Raw genomic sequence first — 17,229 nt, 5'->3', positions numbered from 1 at the left:
GTGTGCAGCTCAGTGAAGTTTTACAAGCCAGCACTCATATCTAGAAGCAGAATATAACCAGCACCCTAGAAGCATGCTTTGTGCTCTATTTCAAGGATAACTGCTATCATGACTTCTAAAAGCACAGATTATTTTCTCCTGTTTTTGTACTTTATATAAATGTAATCATACAGTATTTATTCTTTTGTGACTGGCTTCTCTTGCTTAAGAAAATGTTGTGAGATCATGCTTAGTAATTGTAGTTCATCCTTTCTCATTGCTATGTAATATTCTATTGTGTGAATAAACCATTATTCATTCACTTTAATGTTATTGGGCATTTGGGTAGGTAATTTTAACTTTGGGAATATTATGATTAGTTATGTCATAAATATTTTAGTCCATGCCCTTTGGTGAACACATGTGCATATTTCTACAGGGCATACACCTAGGATTGGAATTGTTTGGTTGGGGTTCAGTTTTAGTAGGTACTCCCAGATGATTTTTCTCAAAGTAGTTACACCAGCTCACACTCCCACTGGCAACAGGTGAGGATTTCTGTTGCTCCACATCCTTGCCAATACCTAACGTGTATTATTAGTCAGGGTTCTCCAAAGAATCAGAACCGCTGCCTCTCCTATTGGTTTTATATTTTTATATGTGACTATATATACACACACACATACACACACACATACACATATATGTAGCTGACCCTTGAACAACGCAGTGGTTTGGGGCACTGACCTCCCTGTGCAGTCAAAAATCTGTGTATAATTTTTCATTCTCCCCAGAATTAACTACTAATAGCTCACTGTTGGCCGAAAGCCTTACCGATAACATAAACAGTTAAGTAACCCATATTTTGTATGTTATAGATTGTGTACTATATTCTTACATAAAGTAAGCCAGAAAAAGTAAAATGTTATTAAGAAAATCTTAAGGAGGAGAAAATATGTGTACCATTCATTAAGTGTAAGTGGTTTGTCATAAAAGTCTTTATCCTTGTCATGTTATGAAGAGTAGGAAGAGGAGGGATGGATTTTGCTGTCTCAGAGGTGGCAGAGGCAGAAGAAAATCTGTGTGTAAGTGGACCTGCACCGTTTGAACCTGTTATTCAAGAATCAGCTGTGTGTGTCTGTGAGTGCGTGTGTGTGTGTGTGTGTGTGTGTGTGTGTAGAGAGAGAGAGAGAGAAATTGATTGATTATAGGGATTGGCTCATACAGTTATGTAGGTCAGGAAGTCCTGTGACCTGCTGTCTGCAAGCTGGAGAACCAGGAAGGCTGGTGATGTCATTCAGTCTGAGTCTGAAAGCTGAGAATCACAGGAGCCAGTGGCACAAGTCCTAGCTCAAGTCTGAAGGTCCGAGAACTAGAGGGGCTGATGGTACAAGTCCCAATTCTAAGCCAGAGGCCTCAGAACCAGTGTGCCAATGTTCACAGGCAGGAAAAGATAAATGCCCAGCTCAAATAGAAGCAGATTCTCCCTTCTGTTGCCTTTTTGTTCTATTTGGTCCCTCAAGAAGTTGAATGATGCCCCCCTTCACTGGAGAGGGTGGTTTTCTTTATTCACTCTACCGATTCAAATGCTAGTCTCTTCTAGAAACATCTCATAGACCACCCAGAAACAATGTTTTATCAGCTATCTGGGCATCCTTTAGCTCAGTCAAGTTGACACAAAAATTAACCATCACAGTATTTTTCATCTGTTTTCTTATACTCAGTGTGGTGAGTGTGCAGTGGTAATATATGGTAGCTTTAATTTGTATTTCCCAGATGATTAATGAATTGAGAGCCTTTCCTATATTAATGAATTGAGAGCCAATTTTTGGTTGTAAATTATGCTAAAACGTTGTTGTAGCGTGCAGCTCAGTATCAGATATATTTTAGCTTTATTTCAAGGAACTTAATTATAAGAAGTATTTTACAAAATATATCAAAGGATATTATAACTTGATCCAAGGTTATGAGTATGAAACTTAAAAATAGCATACATTTAATTTTTAAAGTAAGTCTCAAGTGTTAATGTCCTGTAATATGGTACCTAATGAGATTTAGTTGGAGTTGAATTATATTTTTATAATTGAATGTTATTTTCCTGTTGGCTTCAGCTATAAACATTAAAGATGTTCTCATATGAAAATCTTTCAGTGGAATACTATGCAGCCATAAAAAAGGGTGAGTTCATGTCCTTTGTAGGGACATGGATGCAGCTGGAAACCATCATTTTCAGCAAACTATCACAAGAACAGAAAACCAAACACTGCATGTTCTCACTCATAGGTGGGACTTGAACAATGAGATCACTTGGACACAGGAAGGGGAACATCACACACTGGAGCCTATTGTGGGGACGGGGGAGGGGAGAGGGATAGCGTTAGGAGATATACCTAATGTAAATGACAAGTTAATGGGTGCAGCACACCAACATGGCACATGTATACATATGTAACAAACCTGCACGTTGTGCACATGTACCCTAGAACTTAAAGTATAATAAAAATAAATAAATAAAAGGAAAGTACACAACAACAAAAAATAAATTAAAAAAAAAGAAAATCCTTCAGTAGACTGAGTTGAAATTTTTTGCCAAAGACAAATAAGTAAGTTGATAACCAATCTCTGTTGGCTGTTGTCATCAGGAACAGTGCTAGACTCAAGTAAGACAATATTTGTAGAGCACTACCCAGTTGTTTGTGTTACTTTTGGAGCCTTAAAATCTTTGAAATGTTCTTAACATCTTGGTTTTCTTTCTTTTTTATCCACTGATACCTTACTCCTAACCCTCCAAGTGTAGTTCTCAGAATTTATTCCATTCTTGCTATCGTCTGAGTTTTTAGAACAAAGTGGAAGGCACAGAACAACCCAAAAACTGTCCCCCTGCCACAAACACATTTTTATATATTTAAGTATAATTTAAATACAAAACTATTGAATGCTGCTAACCTCATTGGCATTTTAAGATCGTATTGTAATGGTAGGCTATTGAGACAACGTGGGACTTGTACCTAGCATAGTGCCTGTCTCACAGGAGCTCACTGTGTGTTTGTTGAGTGGATAAGACAATGAAAAAATTCTACTATTGGTTTTTTCTCTTTTTAGGTTTTGTTGGGAGCTTCCGTTTGTTGTCCCCTGCCTGCCAGTTTTGGATCTTTAATTTTAAAAAGGGTATTTAAGATGGATATGAGAAAGTTACTATTATGCTGGGCGCAGTGGCTCACACCTATAATCCTAATGCTTTGGGAGGCCAAAGTGGAAGGATCACTTGAGGCAAAGAGTTCAGGAAAGTTGCTATTAGTAAAATTTTCAAAGTGGAACTTTCTCTCGAGATAACCTCATACAGACAAGTCAAAAAGGAGAATGGTAAAATTGTAAAATGACTGGAAAATAAATACACATTTTAGTGATTTTTTTATGTAGTACTTATTTTGGGAGGATCTAATTATTCAAGTACCCATTAAAATGAAAAGCAAAGTTAATGTTATCTTTATATTATTTAAGATACATCCCTGAGATTTAAAAAATTCTACAATATATATTGGATTACTTATGAACAAAGAGAACTAGAAAAAACATGTTTTAAGAAGAGATAAATAGAAGAAGTTCCAAATAGGAGGAAAGAAAGCTGTAGAGGGGCCGGGCACAGTGGCTCAAGCCTATAATCCCAGCACTTTGGGAGGCTGAGGCAGTCAGATCACCTGAGATCAGTAGTTTGAGACCAGTCTGGCCAACATGGCAAAACCCTGTCTCTACTAAAAATACAAAAAAAATTAACTGGACGTGGTGGCCAACGCTGGTAGTCCCAGCTACTTGGGAGGCTGAGGCAGGAGAATTGCTCGAACCTGGGAGGCAGAGATTGCAGTGAGCCGAGATTGCACCACTCCACTCCACCCTGGGCGACAGAGCAAGACTGTGTCAAAGAAAGAAAGAAGAGAGAGAGAGGGAGAGAGGGAGGGAGGGAGGGAGGGAGGTAGGCAGGAAGGCAGGAAGGCAGGCAGGCAGGCAGGAAGGAAGGAAGGAAGGAAGCTGGAGAGAACAGTGACACTATATTTCAGTAGCATCTGTTATCCTAGATGATGCTGAAGAGTTTTGTTGAATGCTTTTTTTTCCACAACTCTCTTCTACTCTGAATTATAAAATGTAATAGTGTGGTATTAGAAAAGACAGCTAATCCTTTAGAAGTTGGTCATATATTATTTTGACCATTGGTCATTGATTATTTTACTGGCCAGTTTGTGAAGCTTTTCTTGATTTTTTTTTTTTTCCCCCAGATCTTTAGACCTCACTATGAAACAACCCACTTGTTAAGAAACATTGATACAGTCACTGGAAAATCTTAACCTATGTAGTAGAATGGCCACAAGCAAATGCATGAGGCTTAGGCCTGAAACTTCAGGGTTTTGTTTGATACATGTATCAATTTATATAGAATTGATCAAAGCATATATATGACTGCTACTGATTACCATAGAAAAATAGCTGAGTAACTGTTGCTTTATTCTGTAACATCAGTGTGTGTAATAAATAAATTTTGTTCATTGTCTCCAGTTCTGGCACACAGTTCCTAAAACCCTTGGAATCTCCAAAGTGATGAGTGTCTTTTGTACTCTAATGAGAAGATTGTTGGCTGGGGTCCCCTAGATAGCTTTAGGATGGGGGCTGGTGCCAGAAAGACCAAGAATTGGAACTTTCAGCCCCACCTCTGACTTCCAGCAGGGAGAGAGGGCCTGGAGATTTAGATGATTACAAATGGCCATGATTTAATCAATCATGCTTACATAAAGAAACCTCTATAAAACCCCATAAATGACAGTTTGGAGAGCTTCTGGGTTGGTGGACACAGTGAGGTACTGGGAGGGTGGCATGCTTGGAGGTGGCATGGAAGCTCTGTGCACCCACCCTACCCCTGCCCCATTGCCCTGTCCTGTGTTTCTCTTCGATTTGGCTGTTGTCTTCCTGAGTCGTAGTAGCCTTTTAAACAAACCAGTAATAATAAGTAAAGTGCTTTACTGAGTTCTGTGTCATTTCAGCAAATTATTAAATCTGAGGCGGGGTCATGGGAACCCTCAAATTTGTAGTCTGTAGTCAGAAACGGGAATAGCCTGGGCATGTCGTCTGTGGCTAGCATCTGATGCGGGGGGCGGGGGGGCAGTCTTATGGGACTGAGCTCTTAGTCTGTGAGGTCTGGGCTAACTCCAGGTAGTTACTATCAGAATTGTATTGAATTGTTGGACACCTAATTGGTGTCTGAAAAATTGGAGAATTGGTTGGTGTGATTAAAAAAAAAAAAAAAAAACCCAAACATTTGGTGTCAGAAGTGTTGTCAGTAAAAACAGTTCATTATCAGGTACTTAAATTCAAAGATGGTCTAGATTTTATTTGTTTGATCACTGGGTTCTCTCTTTTAATATTGAGGGTTAGTTATCAAGGTAGTTTTTAAATGACTTGGACATTTTGAAAATAGAATAAAAATACTAATTTACAAAATTTCTAGAAAACAAGGGTTAAATCAGGCTGTATAATCAGTGGAGATATAAGCCCTTTAAGGCAATATCCTTATCTCCGTTTCTGTTAAATTTGAGTTTGGGATCTTCTAAGATAATTGTGACTATTTTGTAGGCCATAAGGAGAAAAGTGACATCTGGTATATCTGAACAATAGACCTTAAAGGATTCTAACCCAAACGCATACCAAGCTTGATTGGTATTGAACTGGCCTGGGGAAAAATATGTCATAATAGCAGAAACTCTGTGATGGTATGGATGGAGAACTTTATAAAGCCAAGGAACTGAATCCAGGCACTGTAGTCAAAGAGGAAAACTTCTAGCATCTCCCTGTAGCCATACATAATTCTGTAGGTATTACCATTCCCTCTCAACTTACTCTGTATTATTAGGGAAATAAAGTCTTTCTCTAACATTTTTCTGTTCTCATAATATGGTTTGAAATGCAGTCACTTTTACTTAAACTTACCTTTTGGAGTAAAATAATTTATGGAATTCATAGCACTCAAATTGTTTCACCAGAGTACTTGTAGAAATTCTGGATTAGTTGATTAACCACAGTTCATAGCTTCCCAGTTGCACATTATTCTTAGGTTTCAAAAATTCCTTTCTGAATAAGAGATACAAAACAACCCACCCAGAAACAAATCATTTTCTTGGTTGGCAGAGCAGTATCATTCTTAACACACATGAAATTGAGCTAAGAACCAGAGCTAATCCAAGATTTTAGAGTTGTCTTAGCTCTGCTAATTTTCTTTATTATTTTGCTTGTATTTTCATTTTCACACAATTCTCTCAAGTGATTAAGCTGTACTTAAGTATTTTTTAAAATTTTGTCTTTAAAAAGGTTGTTACTGTTTTGTTTCAGAAAGGACATGCTATAGCTAATACACTTTTTGTAATCTTATGGTGGCCATGGAAATGTGCCATTCAGACCTCCTGCTGGTGGGAGGCACAAATGACTGACAGTCCCAGCTGTGGCCCCTCTGGATCCACCACCTCATCCTTGCTGAGGTCACACTGATGGTGACTCCACATGGCCAGTGAGTCAGTGAGTGTAGGCCTGTTCATAAGGAACACAGTTCTCTAATCGGCAGGGCATTACTTCCTATTACTGCATAATAATTACCCTAAAATTTAACAACTTAAATATTCATCTCACATCGTTTCTGAGGATCAGGAATCTGGGAGTGGCTTACGTAGGTATTTCTGCCTCAGGGTCCCTCATGAGGTTGTAGTCAAGCAGTTGGCCAGGGCTGTAGTCACCTGTAGGCTGGACTAGGGCTGGAAGATGTTCTTCCAGGATGGCTCTCATATTCATACATGGGTGTTGGCAAGAGCCTACAGTTCCTTGCTGGCTGCTGTTGGCCTCAGATCCTTGTCACATGGTTGTCTCCATAGGGCAACAACTAACATACTTTTTCAGGGTCCAGATTTGTTGGGGACAAGTAAGAGTAGTTTGGTTTTTGTCTTAGGTATCATTTATTCTGAGATGCTTTTTCTAAACATCACTCCCACCAAGGGTTGCCAGATATAGCAAGTAGAGGACAATATTTGGAACGTACTTTTACTAAAAAATTATTCATTGTTCATCTAAAATTCATATTTAACTGGGTGTCTTATATTTTATCTGATAGCCTTTCTGGGTTTAGTTTGTCTTCTCTGTGCACCTATGATACCCTGTGCTATCCCGTTTCTGTATTTACTGCACTATATTTTAATTGTCTATTTAGTTGCCAGTATCTTCCTACTAGGGTGAAACTTCTCTGTTTCTCTATGGGAATAAACTGTGTCTTGTTGTTTTTTTTGTTGTTGTTGTTGTTGTTTTTTATTCACCGTTACATCCCCAGTGCCAAGCACTGTGCTTGACCTATAATAGGTACTCAGTAGCCAGGCACGGTGGCTCACACCTGTAATCCCAGCACTTTGGGAGGCCGAGGTGGGCGGATCACGAGGTTAGGAGTTCGAGACCAGCCTGACCAACATGGTGAAACCCCATCTCTACTAAAAATACAAAAATTAGCCAGGCATGGTGGTGCGTACCTGTAATCCCACCTACTCAGGAGGCTGAGGCAGGAGAATCACTTGAACCCTGGAGGCGGAGGTTGCAGTGAGCCGAGATTGTGCCACTGCACTCCAGCCTGGGTGACAGAGCAAGACTCTGTCTCAAAAAAAAAAAAAAAAAGGGTACTCAGTAAATTCATGTGGGCTTTCCAAGAATGAAAACACTTGGTCTTATAATTGCATACACTTTTCTCCTCCACCTTTTTTTCCTCCTCAACATTGATTATCATGATGAATCTCAGTGGAATGCTAATGCAGCAAAAGGGCTAGTAATTCCAAGATTCAAGAACTTGTGTTATCACTTTATATATAAGCTTCAGGTTCCCTTCTGGTAGCTGGAGATAATATCTGTTTCCTCTTGGAAACAGGAAAAAAAATGATAAAGCCTACTCTTTTCTAGGATTGTGCTGGCTTCAATAATTAGAGGCTGGGCTTTATGTAATGATAATAGGTTTTAAGTAGCAGTAATAAGGACATGGAATCAAATAGGTCTGAGTTTCAATGTTAGCCATGTCACATACTAAAGGTGACTTCTTGGGCAAATTTGTCATGTTTCAAAATGTCAATTTTCTTATCTCTAAAATGGGAGTGATCATGCAATTTCATAAGGGCTATTGTGAGGACTAAATTATAAAACAAGTGACCTCGCCTAGCGGAGTGCCTGTTTTTGGCACATGGTAGGTACACTGCAAATCCCTAATGAAGCTTCTTGGGGCTACCATATGTTCCTTGAGTGATTCTGTCTTTTGATTGATAGACATTTATAATTCCACCAATTGTAGATTCTCATTCAAGCACGTATACCAAATATCTGAACCTATGTTTTATCTCTTACCGAGGTGGATTACTATGGCCACAACACACCAGAAGAATAAAATTAACCTGTTTTATGATCATCTAAATAGCTCATTTCTCTTAATATGTAGATGAACCATTCAGTGCTTCCTCTCCCAGTGACAGGAAGAGACTGACTGCATTGTAGGATCAAAAGGGGATGTTTTTATGATTGTTGTCTGCCACAAACTAGTTATCTCTGTGGTGATTTCCCCAATATTTCCTGCTTTAAATCCAGATCAGAAAGCTCATGAGGTTCCACTTTCTCAGTCTTTGGCTCTTCTGAAAATCAAGTTCAAGTATAACTTTTGGCCCTTCACATCTCCGGAGGTTTCTGTCCTTAATAGTCTTACATGCATTAGAATTGTTGATTGTACCATCTCTTATGTCCCTAACACTGTCTTTTCCCACTTGATCCATGCTTTTTAGTTTCATGAATAAGAAAAGTGAATCTCATAAAGGTAAAATGACTTACTGCTGACCACACACATAGTCAGCTGGGATTTGAACCTAGGTATGTTGACTTCATTGCAATATGCATACCACATGCCAGTTGTTTTAGTGGATGAGAATTATGAAACCTGTGCACTGATATGCAAACACGAGGTGTTAATATTATGAAGTGCCACCCCGAGATACAAGATAACCCCTATAGCAGAGAGTTTATAATCGATTTAAGGAGAACTGATACATAAATAAATAACAAAAGATAGTGTCAGTGATTCATATAGGCAAAACAAGCTACTAAAATCATAATTGTTTTTAGCCGTATAGAATATTTGTTTTTAGCCATATAGAATATTTGTTGATATTAATCTCACTTTGTGTCTGGATTCTTGTACTTAGCATAATGTTTTCAAGATTCATTCATGTTGTATGAATCAGTAGTTCTTTTCTATTACTAAACACTATTCTATTCTATGATATACCACCATTCCTATATCCAGTCATGGGTTGATGAACATTTTTGTTTCACTTGTGGACCATTATTAATAAAACTGCTATGAACATTCAAATACAAGCTTATGTGTTGACATAAGTTTTCATCTCTCTAAGGTAAATACCTAGAAGTGGAATTGCTGGGTCATACGGTAAGTGTATATTTAACTTTATAAGCAGTTACCAAACATGTTTCCCAAAGTGTTTTTACAAGTTGGTATTCCCATCAGCAATGTGTGTAAGAGTTCTAGTGCCCTGTGTCCTTGCCAACACTTGGTATGGTCAGTTTTTTTTTTTCCATTTTAGTGATTCAAGTGAGTTTGGTGCTCAGTGTGGTTTTAATTTGTATTTCCCTAATGACTAATGATATTATGAATCTTTTCATATGATTATTTGCCATCAGCATATCTTCTTTGGTTACGTAAGTGTTTAAATCTTTTGCAGATTTTTTATTGAGTTGTCTTGTTATTGTCTTATTCATGTTACAAGTCCTTTATCACATGTATATTTTGCAAACATTTCTCCCAGGCTATCATGTGTCTTTTTCTTCTCTTAACTTTTTAAAGACTTCTCCAGTATCTCCTGCTTAAAATCCAGATCAGAAAGATCATAAGGTTCTACTTTCTCAGTCTTAACCTTTTAAAGTTAAGAGATTTTGAAGAGCAGACATGTTTTATATCTTGATACATCAGTCTGTTTATGTTGCTATAAAGGACTCATGAGGCAGGATAATTTATAAAGAAGTTTATTTTGGCTCATGGTTATGCAGGCTTTACAGGAAGCATGATGCCAGCATCAACTTCTGGTGAGGGCTTTGGGAAGCCTACGGTCATGGCAGAAGGCAAAGGAGAGTCAGCAAGTCATATGGCAAGAGGGGGAGCAAGAGAGATGGGGAGAGGTGCCATACTGTTTTAAACAACCAGATCTCATGTGAATTACTCATTACCATAGAGATGACACCAAGCCATTCATGAGGGATCCTCCTCCATGACCCAAACACCCCCATCAGGTCCCACCTCCAACATTGAGGATTACATTTCAGCATGAGATTTGGAGCAGACAAACATCTAACCTGTATCACTTAATGTGCAATTTTTCAATTAAAAAAGATAGTTTGTGGTTCTTTGTATCCTATTTAAGAAATCAAAGCCAGGCAGGGTGACTTGAGCCTAGTAGTTCCAGCTCCTTGGGAGGCTGAAGTGGGAGAATCCCTTGAGCCCAGGAGTTAGAGACCAGCCTCGGCAACATAGTGAAACCCTGTCTCAGAAAGAAAAGAGGAAGGAAAAGAAATTTTTGCCTAAGCCAATAATACTAAGATTTTCTTGCACATTTTCCTATAAGTTCTTACGTTGCTATATTCCTTTATTTTCCTAGAACTTTCCTAGAAGTTTTCTAATTTTAGCTCTTAAATTTAAGTCTATGATAAGTTTGGTTTTTTGTGCTTTTCCAAGACAGTCTTGCTCTGTCACCTAGGCTGGAGTGCAGTAGCACAGTCACAGCTCACTGCAGCCTTGACCTCCTGGGCTCAAGCTATCCTCCCACCTCAGCCTCCCAGGTAGCTGGGACTACAGACATGTGCCACCACACCCAGCTAATTTTTAAATTTGTTGTAGATATGGGGTCTCCTTATGTTGGCTAGGCTGGTCTCGAACTCTTGGGCTCAAGCAGTCCTCCCACTTCAGCCTCCCAAAGTGCTGGGATTACAAGCGTGAGTCGCTAAGTCCAGCCTTGTGATAAATTTTGAGTTAATTTTTGTATATGGAATAAGAGGAAAGGTTTATTTTTGTTTCATATGAATATCCAATCATTCCAACAACAACTAGTGAAAAGATTATCCTTTCCCATAGAATTGCTTTGTACCTTTGTCAAATATCAATTGACTATATAATTGAGGATCTGTTTCTAGATTCTTTTCTGTTCCATTGAAGTATGTGTCTATCTTCATGCCAATACCGTACTGTCTTGGTAGCTCAGCGGTTCTCAGTGAAGGACAATTTTGCCCCTAGGGGACATTTGGCAATATCTAGAGACCTTTTTCTTTTCTTTTCTTTTTTTTGAGATGGAATCTCACTCTGTCTCCCAGGCTGAAGTACAGTGGTGCAACCTCTGCCTCCGAGGCTTAAGCAGTTCTGCCCCATCAGCCTCCCGAGTAGCTGGGATTACAGGTGCATGCCACCACGCCCAGCCAATTTTTGTATATTTAGTAGAGATGGGATTTCACCACATTGGCCAGGCTAGTCTCAAACTCCTGATCTCAAGTAGTCCACCCACCTTGGCCTCCCAAAGTGCTAGATTACAGGCCTGAGCCACCGCGCCAGGCCTGGAAACATTTTTGATTGTCACAACTTGGTGGGTAGGCAGGAAGTTTGCCCCTGGGTAGAGGTAGAGGCCAGGGATGGTGCTGAAGATTCTGCAGTGCACGGGAGAGTCTTCCAGAACAAAGAAATAGCTGGTCCAAAATGTCAGTAGTGCCAAGGTTGAGAAACTCTGCTATAGCTGTATACTAAGCCTTAAAACCGGATAGTGTAATCTTTCAATTTTGTTATTTTACAAAGTTGTTTGAGCTATACTAGGTCCTTTGCATTTTATATAAATTTTAGAATCAACCTTAAACACTTCTACAAAAAATGTCTGCTGAGATTTGATTAGGATTACATTGATCTGTAGATAAATTTGGGAAGAACTGACATACTAACAATTTTGAATCTTCTGATTGATTGATTGATTGATTGATTTTTGAGATGGAGTCTCGCTCTGTCGTCCATGCTGGAGTGCAGTGGCGTGATCTCGGCTCATTGCAACCTCTGCCTTCCAGATTCAAGCAAGTCTCCTGCCTCAACCTCCCAAGTAGCTGGGAGCATATATTTATTTTATTTTTATTTTTTTGAGACAGAGTCTCACTCTGTCGCCCAGGCTGGAGTGCAGTGGCGTGATCTCAGCTCACTGCAAGCTCCGCCTCCCAGGTTCACACCATTCTCCTTCCTCAGCCTCCCGAGTAGCTGGGATTACAGGCATGTGCTACCACACCCAGCTAATTTTTTGTGTTTTTAGTAGAGACAGGGTTTCACCATGTTATCCCAGATGGTGTCTACCTCCTGACCTCGTGATCCGCCTGCCTCGGCCTCCCAAAGTGCTGGGATTATAGGCGTGAGCCACTGTATCTGGCCACTAGGAGCATATAGAAAGGCTAAAAGAGACAGAGAAGAGAAAACAGGGAACTAAAAGCAGTTCAGTGTCACAGAAGGATAGGTGTCTGGGATAAGAGTAAAGATGAAAACAAGAACCATTATCATAAAGGACCTTTTTTTTTTTGAGATGGAGTCTTGCTCTATCACCCAGGCTGGAGTGCAGTGACTGGATCTTAGCTCACTGCAAGCTCTGCCTCCTGGGTTCAAGCGATTCTTCTGCCTCAACCTCCCAAGTAGCTGGAATTACAGACGCTTGCCACCACGCCCAGCTAATTTCTATATTTTTAGTAGAGATGGGGTTTTACCATGTTGACCAGGCTTGAACTCCTGACCTCGGCCTGTGATCTGCCCGCCTCGGCCTTCCACAGTGCTAGGATTACAGGCGTGAACCATCACACCCAGCCTGAATCTTCTAATTTATAAACATGTTTTTTCTCTCCATTAATTTGTCTTCTGTAGTTTCAGCAATATATTGCAGTTTTCATTGTATAGCTCTTGTACATATTTTGTTAGATTTATCCCTAAATATTTAATATTTTTATGCTATTGTAAATAATGTTTAAAATTTTTAATATCTGATTTCGTTTTGTTGGTAGAAGATAGAAATACAGTTCGTTTTTGTATATTGACCTTGCCGCCTGTGACCTTGCCAAACTGTGACCTTGTCAAACTCTTCTAGTCCATTTTTATAGATTCTGTAGGATTTTCCATATAGGCCAATATTTTGTTTGTATACAAAAAAGTTTTACATATTCCTTTCTTATTTTATACCTTTCATTTCCTTTCTTGACTCATTACACTGGCTGAGCCCTCTAGTTCATTGTCAAAGTAGTAAAGGTGTACATCATTGTCCTGTTCCTGATTTTAGGGGAAAAGTATTCAATTTTTTTTACCATAAGTATGATTTTTAGCTATGGGTTTTCTATAGTTTGATTTTTAGCATTTTGAGTGAGTTCCCATCTATTCCTTGTCTGCTGAGAGTTTTTGTCATAAATGATTGTTGAATTTTGTTAAATGCCTTACCTGCATCTATTGAAGATGATAATGTAGTTTTTCTTTTTTATTCTGATGATATGGGGAATTATATTGATCGATTTCCCAATGTTAAACCAACCTTCTATCATTCATGGGTTAAACTCCACTTAGGCATATGTTGTCCTTTTTATATATTCTAGAATTCAGTTAGCTAAAATTTCATTTAGAATTTTCGTGAGTGTTCATGAGGGATATTGGGCTGTAGTTTACTTATAATGGTTCTGTTTTGTTATTTTCTTTGTATGCCTTTTCTAAAGTACCTTTTAACCTTAGTCACCATCTTACTTTTGCTCACTATTTTCAGAGGATGAACACTTTTTATAAGAAGTCTGTGTTTTGAGTGCTATATGCCAGGAACTACAAGAAGCCCTTCATACTCATTATTTCATATAATCTTCAGAACCTTCTTGCAAGATAGGTGCTATTATCATACCCATTTTAGAGGTGGAAAAAAATGGAGACTCGGAGCAGTTAATTAATTTCCCAAGTGATAGAGGCAATTCAAATTAAGTCTTTCAGGCTGGGCACAGTGGCTCATACCTGTAATCCCACCACTCTGGGAGGCTGAGGCAAGAGGATCACGTGAGCCCAGGAGTTTGAGACCAGCCTGAGCAACGTAGTACAACCTTGTCTCTACAAAAAAAATTTAAAAGTTAGCCGGGCATGGTGCCATACTCCTGTAGTCCCAGCTACTGGGGAGGCTGAGGTGGGAGGGTTGCTTGAGCCTGGGAAGTCAAGGTTGTAGTGAGCTGTGATTGTGCCACTGTACTCCAGCCTGGGCAAAAGAGCGAGACCCTATAAAATAAAAAATCAAGTCTTTCAGATCAGAGGTCGAAAACTTCTCTGCATTTATATGTTTCTCTAGAAATCTTTTATTAGTTTGAAATATTATTGACAAAACAAGGAGGAATTCAGAAAACTATACCTCTACTGATCTTTTTTTTTTAACTTTTTTTCTCTTTTTTTGATTTTTTTTTTCCTTAAGACAGGGTCTGGCTCTGTCATCCAGGCTGGAGTATAGTGGTACGACCTCGGCTCACTGCAATGTCAGTCTCCCAGACTCAAGCAATTCTCCTACTCAGCCTCCTGAGCAGCTGGGATTACGGGTACATGCCACCACGCCCAGCTAATTTTTGTATTTTTAGTAGAGACGAGGTTTCACCACATTGTCCAGGCTGGTCTTGAACTCCTAGGCTTAAGAAATCAGCTCACCTCATCCTCCCAAGGTGCTAGGATTACAGGTGTGAGCCACCACACCCAGCTAATCTCAGAGCACCTCTTTATGCTAATTGGTTTTAATATTCTCTGTGTGCTTATTTTTCAGTTTGAGAGTATCTAATAATTAGCATATTAGGGCCAGGAGCGGTGGCTCACGCCTGTAATCCCAACACTTTGGGAGGCTAAGGCAGGTAGATCATCTGAGGTCAGGAGCTCAATTTCAGCCTGGCCAACGTGGTGAAACCCCGTCCCTACTAAAATGCAAAAATTAGCTGGGCATGGTGACAGGCGCCTTTAATCCCAGCTACTCGGCGGGCTGAGGCTGGAGAATCACTTGAACCCGGGAGGTGGAGATTGCAATGAGCCGAGATTGCGCCACTGCACTGGAGCCTGGGCAAGAAGAACGAAACTCTGTCTCAAAAAAAAAAAAAAAAAAAATAGCATGTTAGTTCACTAATTTGTAAGTTTTATCAAGCACACATTATTGTGGATTAACTTGAATGTTTCTAATTGGATATGTCAACCTAAAATGAAGAAATAGAGGCAAAACAAACATAAATGATAGTTTATTTGGGCAAAGCTTAAGGATTACAACCTGGGAACATAGATTCAAGTTGCCCTGAGTATACACTCCTATTAGCAGCAGTTACAAATGGAGTTTGAAAGGCAAAATAGGGGGACAGGGAGTAGACTGTACAAAGTTGTTAGGAATTCTCACTGGTTTACAGAAATAACATTAATTAGTGATTGACTATACATTGTTAACCTATAAGGTGTGGATTATAGTGTTATTATAATTCACACCTGCTGTGGATTATTAAGCTAATTTATGGCTACTTGTGGCAATAGTAAGCAGTTTCAACAGATGAATACATAGCTCAAAGGAGGGGAGTAGGCATGATTGTAATCTCATTTTAATGTCTATCTAGGCCTGATATTTAAAAGGACTTGCATTCCTCAGATAAAAGTTATTTTCTCAGTTGCTACAGTGCTTCAGTTTAAACTTCACATCTATTGGAAGTCTTTCAACTTTATTAATCTGGATTAGAGGTTCCTTGAGAGAAAATGCCACTTTCTTTTTTAATATCCTGTATTTAATGTGCTCAATAGTATCAGTAGGCATATTTCTGTTTATGTAAGATTGTAGTGTGGCTTAAGGCAGAAGAGGGGCAAGAGCACACGAGAAGCTCTCTCTTCCACTTACCTGCCTTTCCCAGGTTAAATGTGTGCTAGATTATTTTCAGACCTTTCGGGCTCAAAAAATCAACTGGGAAGCCCGAGTTTAGATGACAGCTAGCTGGTGGGACCCAACTTAATTTTCTCTATTATGCTTCGGTCAAATTTGGGAAAATACACAAAAAAGCAAAGCTACAAATAGAAACTGGGAATACAGATTAAAATGTGCCAGGCAACAGGAGGAATTTCGATGAGTAGAAATGAAGATAGATCTCTGAGACAAAATAGCCGGGACAGGCAGGAAAAAGGTAGATTTCTACCCTTCTCTACTTCATACCTACAAATTTAAGGAAGTGGGATCTTTACCAACCAGAAACTTGGCAGCTTCCCACCAACCCCATGTTGCAACTGCTATCTGCAACAACCAGGGCTCTTTTTCTCCCTCCCATCTCTCTTATCATTACCTCTGTACTTCCCTTGGTGACCAGAGCGCTGTAAAGGCAGTGGCAGAAGTGGATTTGTTGGGGTACATTTTCAGATGTGATGAAATAGTGGTGAGAAGGGGCAAAGAGAAAATCCATGGGAGCAGTATGCCTTTTCTCAGGCCCTACTTTAGACAGACATACAGATTAAGCTTTTTATTATGGAAAATTTCAAATATTTACAGGAGTAAAGAGAACAGTTTAATAAACCAATCATCAGCTTAAACAACTCTTAGTTAGGTCCTGTTTTTGACTAGAGAAGAACTATATTCTGTTTCAAAGTATGTAGGATTAGATTGCCAATCACATGCACATGGAACAAGACAACAGGGTCAGAAGATCTTCCTTAGTTTATCAGCGCCATAGTAAATCTGGGATCCATACATTAGATATACAAATTGACTTCAAGTCATGACAAACTGAACTGTTGAGCAAAATTCTGTTATCTAAAGAGTATATAATTTTAATTTGATCATCAAAGGGATCTTTAATCCCCCAAATAGATGAGAGCCATAGTATTATGTGACTGCTCAATACTAGATCTGGCATGTGTGGATAAAGTTTAAAGTCAGGCCAGGCATGGTGGCTCACACCTGTAATCCCAGCACTTTGGGAGAACCCAAGGTGGGTGGATCACTTGAGATCAGGATTTTGAGACCAGCCTAGCCAACATGGTGAAATCCCATCCCTACTTAAAAAAAAAGAAAAAAAAAAATATTCAAAAAATTAGCCAGGCATGGTGGCATTCGCCTGTAGTCCCAGCCACTTGGGAGGCTGAGGCAGAAGAATCCTTTGAACCCAGGAGGTGGA

At 39.3% G+C, this 17,229-nt stretch overlaps 1 protein-coding gene across 40 annotated transcripts in view; it reads left to right on the top strand.

Annotated features, from left to right (window-relative positions):
• The window catches only part of TFDP2 (transcription factor Dp-2), a 195,937-nt gene that overhangs the window by 87,380 nt on the left and 91,328 nt on the right, over positions 1–17,229 (top strand). For 20 of the 40 annotated variants that reach the window (XM_074031201.1, XM_065540045.2, XM_065540043.2 and 17 more), the window contains one exon: positions 9,438–9,472. The exons of the other annotated variants lie outside the window; for them this stretch is intronic. The gene's annotated coding sequence lies outside the window, so the exon portion shown is untranslated. The remainder of the gene's footprint in view (positions 1–9,437; positions 9,473–17,229) is intronic. 40 annotated transcript variants of the gene reach the window in all.

This window comes from Macaca fascicularis, chromosome 2, assembly GCF_037993035.2.
Source record: "Macaca fascicularis isolate 582-1 chromosome 2, T2T-MFA8v1.1".
Classification (NCBI taxonomy): Eukaryota; Metazoa; Chordata; class Mammalia; order Primates; family Cercopithecidae; genus Macaca; species Macaca fascicularis.
This window is presented reverse-complemented; position numbering and strand designations above follow the sequence as displayed.